The sequence below is a fragment of the Diabrotica virgifera genome, chromosome 7 (genome assembly GCF_917563875.1).
Source record: "Diabrotica virgifera virgifera chromosome 7, PGI_DIABVI_V3a".
NCBI lineage: Eukaryota > Metazoa > Arthropoda > Insecta > Coleoptera > Chrysomelidae > Diabrotica > Diabrotica virgifera.
In genome coordinates, this window is record NC_065449.1 from 133,132,864 (window position 1) to 133,138,898 (window position 6,035).

At 33.3% G+C, this 6,035-nt stretch overlaps 1 long non-coding RNA gene across 1 annotated transcript; it reads right to left on the reverse strand.

Moving 5' to 3' along the window:
- Positions 1 to 4,440: 4,440 nt before the first annotated feature.
- LOC114329215 (uncharacterized) lies at positions 4,441 to 5,881 on the reverse strand. The gene is made up of 3 exons (XR_007699597.1): positions 5,676 to 5,881; positions 5,311 to 5,576; positions 4,441 to 4,963 (listed from the first exon to the last, which is right to left on the reverse strand). It is a non-coding gene; the product is annotated as an uncharacterized LOC114329215 (long non-coding RNA).
- Positions 5,882 to 6,035: the final 154 nt, after the last annotated feature.

The window sequence follows — 6,035 nt, forward strand, 5'->3', positions numbered from 1 at the left end:
ACATTCATATCATATTTTGAGTGACTTTAAGGCAGTACCTACGGTTGTAACTCTAAAACCGAAGTCCGATGTCAAATTTCTCATCTTTAATACCATCCATGGGTTATAAGCTTTCATTCGACACCTCATTTGTCATTCTATCTGTATTAGTAACTGAGGAGTTGTATTCGCGGTCGGACGGACAGACAGTCATGAAACCAGAAGTATATAATTGTTTTCGTCTTGCGAATGCGCGTCGAATAATATATTACTTGTGCTATTGCGGTGACTTTAAAAGAGTACTTCCGGTCGCATTTCTAAAACCGGAAGTCCTAGGTCAAATTTCCCACCTTTAGTACCATCCATGTATTATGAGCTTTCATTCGACACCTCATTTGTGATTCTACCTGGTATAGTGACGGAGGAGTTACATTTCCGGTCGGAAGGACAGACTCTCTAGGTCAAATGTCTCACTTTGAGTACCATCCATGGATTATAAGCTTTCATTTGACACCTCAATTGTCATTCTACCTGGTATAGTGACTGAAGGAGTTATATTCGCGGTCGGACGGACAGACAGCCTATTAGGTCACACCAAGTCGTTCAAATTCTCACCAACTTGTTCACACTTTTTCAAAATTGGTGAAAACAACAAATTATATTTTGTATCGTTGTATCAATATAAGCCAAAAAGAATAATTAGTGAATGTCACGCCACTATAATATATTTTATTATTGGTCTTTCAATGCTAAAATCAGGATAAAAAAGGTATTTTATCCATGGTTTTAATCAATATAATTCTCACCATTACTTTGTGTTGTATTTGCAACCTTTTGTAAATCAAAAATAATTCCACCATATTAAGAATGTCAACAAAAGCCGGCCCTGCATGCAACCTTTCTCTCAGTGCAACTAAAATTTTATTGATACACGCCAGAAATGTGCGAGACTTTTCTCAGTGTACTCGCGTGTACACTTGCCAACTCGATACTAAAATTAAGGACATGCTAACAACAAAAGAATCGCCGTCCGTGTCGGTTCTTGTGAGAGATATGTATTCTTTGGTTTAGCCATCCACCCCATCCACCCCACCGGCCACCACTGACAGTTCATTGGAATCCCTAATTACAGCGGATGTGACAGCGGCTCATGACAGCGGACAGTAACAGCTCATGACAAACGAAAATTATCGGTGTGGGTGTGCCAATCTGCCAATCAAACAAAGGGACAAGGAACTTCCGAATATGGCCTAACTGGGGGCACATAACATAACCTAATCCTTATTTACATTTACATTAGGGAATCCATCGACCTGTCAAAGTTAAATCACGTGATCTTTGGTTGGCACCATAGATATATAATACTCTAGATTGCGCCCTGCGATCTTAAAATGGGTAACGGTTGCGACAGAGATAAATGAGCCTATTTGGTCGGTAGTCTCTTTTTAATTTAAGGGGAATATCAACGACGTGAATATCCCACTTTATCGAGTAATATGTGTTGACAGTTGGAGCGGGTGGTGACGGGAAATGGTCTTTGGTCTTCGGACGTGGGTAATCGTGGTTCGAATCCCATACCAACTTTACTTTTTTTATTTTTATTTAATCAATATTGCGTTTATTAGATATTTTTACATCTGAAAAATGGACCTAAGTAAATCTAGCAGATAATAAATGTATGTATAGTAAGTTAATATTGGAATACATAATTTGTGAACTGCATAGTAAAATAAAAGTCATTCGTTATTAATATAAATTCGTCCTTATTCGAATGATGTGAATGTTTGTTTTGCTTCTACTTTTTTAAAAAATTGTAACAATAGTTTCATAAATAAAAATAATGTCTAATTACTTATAATTGAATCGGTCATTTCAAAAACAGCAAAGTCCACAATTTTCAGAAACTAACTTTTTGAGAGGAATAGACTCCTTTAAGATAAACGTTGTGTGCAAAAACGACACCAGTCCAGTAAAAACATTAGCAACAAAACTACAATATAACTCTGAATTTTGATGTCATCCATTTCATCCATCTTTCGACTATTAATAGTTAGTTTTCTTTGCTCTTCTGTAAAATTAGGAATATGTGACTCATGTTGGTTTTTAAATGACCGATTCAATTAATAAATCGATGGTACATTATGTTGATATTAATTATTGGTAATTTTTTACGAATATTTTTAACAATTACTTTATACTATTCTACAATTAACTTATTAAAAAAATAACATTGGCTTTTATATTTTTAAAAATCTATAGGTACCTACACAGTTTTTCTTATTTGTTATATATTTCTTTGGATAGATTTACTTTAGAGATGTAATAATATCTAATAAACGCAATATTGATTAAATAAAAAATAAAAAAAGTAAAGATTGGTACGGGATTCGAACCAGGATTATCCACGTCCGAAGACAAACGACCAGTTCTCGTCGCCATCCGCTCGAACTGTCAAACCATCTAAAATACTCGACGACAGAGTAGGATAGTGACGTCGTCGATACTCCCCTTGAATTAGAAAGAGACTACCGACCAAATAGGCTCATTTATCTCTGTCGCAACCGTCACCCATTTTAAGATCGTAAGGCGCAATCTAGAGTATTATATATCTATGGTTGGCACACAAAACCGTTCTTAACCTAAACTCAATGTAATTTTTGATTTTTCGTATTTGTTTTTCGTCGTGATTTTTTAGCTAATTTAGTATTAAAAGACATTCATTAGATTAATTAGTTTATAAACTTTACGTTTTTGGTGATCTTGAGTGCTGACAACATGCCTGTGACTTGTATAGTAGTGAACTGTGGAAGTCCAACTGATCAGAATAATGTTAATTTTAATTTGTTTTTTGTCGTGATTTTGAGCTTAATATAGTATTTAAAGACATTCATTGGATTAATTATTTTATAAACTTTACGTTTTTGGTGATTTTGAGTGCTGACAACATGCCTGTGACTTGTATAGTAGTGAACTGTGGAAGTCCAACTGATCAGAATAATGTTAATTTTAATTTGTTTTTTATCGTGATTTTGAGCTTAATATAGTATTTAAAGACATTCATTAGATTGATTATTTTATAAACTTTTCGTTTTTGGTGATTTTAAGTGCTGAAAATGGCTAATTGGCTATGTCAAAGCCATTAATAAAAAAAAAAGTGCTGAAAACATGCCTGTAACTTGTATAGTAGTGAACTGTGAAAGTCGAGCTGATCGGATAATGTTAATTTTTTTCGTGTTCCCTCTATAGGGCTTTTCATTCACAGTCATTTGTTTTGAGCTTCTGTCATATGTCCTATAATCCGTGTATAGTAATATTATACACGAATTATACAACATCTAACGGAAGCTCGAAACAAATGACAATCAATGAAAAGCCCTATTAGAAACTCATTTATGTTTCCTCGCCTAACTAAATTATCAAAAAACAGGACGCACTCATGCTAGGAATTATGGTTTTTATTTTATTAATAATATTACAATTATTTATATGTGACACTAACGTAACTAGTGACATTAATTTTAGGCCAATGTGACAAACTTTATTAATACTAAATTTTAACATTTATCCCCTATTTTGTTAAAACAATATTATTTTGTTTTTCATTCTATTCAAAATAAATGCAGTTTTGACAGGGAATTTGTTTTGTTATTTATTTATTCCATATAGACCTGGATCCCGCGTACCAAAAAAAAGTTGATTAATAGCAAGCTGAAAATTTATTAATAGCTTAACAGTGTCTAGTCCGACAAACTTTGATGTATGGGAACACTAGAAGTTTTAACTGTAGAACAGGTTAAAAATTTGGAACGTCAAACTACGAAAATGTTTATGTAATTTGTCAGATAAAACTTCCAATTGATTTGCTACCAATTCATTAAACTCTCATGCAAAAACCAGACTGGTGAAAAAATCACCAACTGGGCATTTTAATGAGTAGAACACGAAGACCATGTCAAACTACAGGAATCATGTTGGTTAGTAATAGCAGTCTGATTTTTGCATGAGAATTTAATGAAAGGGTAACAGATCAATTGGATGTTCTGTCCGACAAAATTTATGGGATGTTTTCGTAATCTGATGTTCCAAATCTGAGTTTCCAAACTGTTTCACAATTAAAACTACCCCTGTTCCTGTGTCACAATACATCAAAGTTTGTCCAACTGGACACCGTTAAACTATTAACAAATTTTCAGCTTGCTATTAATCAATTTTTTTGGTACACAGGATCCAGACCTAATAGGTTTGTTCGTAGTACGACACAAACGATTAGCAACTGCTGCCAACCATCAGATGCATGAGCAGTTAACAGTTAGGGTTGTGCAGTTAATAGTTAGCATTCATAGACTACGAATGCGCATGTGTCTGATGGTTGGCAAGAGTTGCTGATCGTTCTACGAACAAACCTATCAGTAAGCACAATTTGTGATATCCATGGGTAGTTACTAACAGAAAGAGGCAGGATTCGATTTTTAAAACATTTATTTTAGAGTCAAAACATAGTCGTACCTTAAACGATAAATGTATATTATCATTACAAGTTGATACTAATTACAAAAATAAATACACATCTAAAAGACCAATACATAATTACTCATGATGAAGAAGTACATTATAATTAAAAATGAATAACCATTTTCATATCGCTGCAACACAATGCCAAAGACTTCTTATATTTCAGTTCGTTTAGTGAGCGCAACAAGCACTCTGACCGAACAGTTTCAAAACTCATTAGTTTTTCATCAGAGAATGCATATGTTGCTATCTCCAAACCATGTAGCTGTAACATATGTACATGCATTGGGTTCTTCTTCGTCTGTCTTGCTCTGGGCATACTCAGCTAAAAATAGGATTGCTGCAATATGGCTGCAGACTTCACTATTACCGGCCATACGCATACAATGTGCATTTGCTATGTCATCAGAACTGGCTATCACCCCACCCAAGCATTTAGTCGTTTAGCATTAGCTTTTTGGAAATGCTTCACCTAAAAAAAATATTTTATTTTTTTTGGAAATTCTTCAACTACAAAAATTTATTTTTATTAGAGTATTTGCGTTCTTTACAATGATTGAGAATACTTTATTTAAAATCAGACATTCATATAATATAATTTTAGAACAATCATGACAGTAATTCAAATAGATGGCAGTAATAAATCATTTTCAGAGAATTATGGAGTTCGCAGTTTACAGATTAGGACGACAATATGTCTGGTTTCATACAGATATATAAACGTAAATAAATCTAATATTTAGAACCAATTTATCCAAAAGACACTAATACTGTTATCCATATATTTCTTAATGGTGAATAAATAAAATAAAGGCATACCTTTCCAACAATAATATGGAAATCAGGAAATCATTAACAATTTTTACTCCATTCAAAACAAATCCAGCTGTAAAATATTTATGTGCCTGAAGGCTTTTGTATGCTTTCATCTGCTGCTTAGAGTAGCAACTGTGAGACTCCACCAGATCTGTATAAATACATATCTATAATAGTAACTTGATGGACTGCACTTTACTGTAAAATCCAATTCTGACTGAATTCCGTATGGATCTAAATCCCCAATTATTTTCAGCTTCAATAAATATCTAAAACAATAAAAGAAATAATGTTATTGCTTGCAAAATTCATCATTATTGATAAATATCGGGGCAAAATGAACAGTAAATATACATTGTTTCGCCTACCTTTCTCGCAACATCTGGAGTTTCCAATAATAATTTCCTTAAATAATCAGTTCGCATTGTGGTAAAGTTTATAAAGTTCACAAAAACAGGAAACGAAATCCAAATGAATCCAAAATACGACGATAAACAATGAAAAATCATTGAAAAATAGATACAAACATAACCTCTTCTTTAGTTTGTGTGCCAACCAGAGGTCACGTGGTTTGGATTGCCTAATTTGTAAAGAATATCCTGTTTGTTTTTATTTTTTATTGTCGATTGTGCAGCGAAATTGTGATAGCAAATCAAATATAAAGTAGTTTATCGCCTACAGAACTGAATTAGTCCATAGCAGTTATCAGTTTGCAAGTAGCAAGGGCT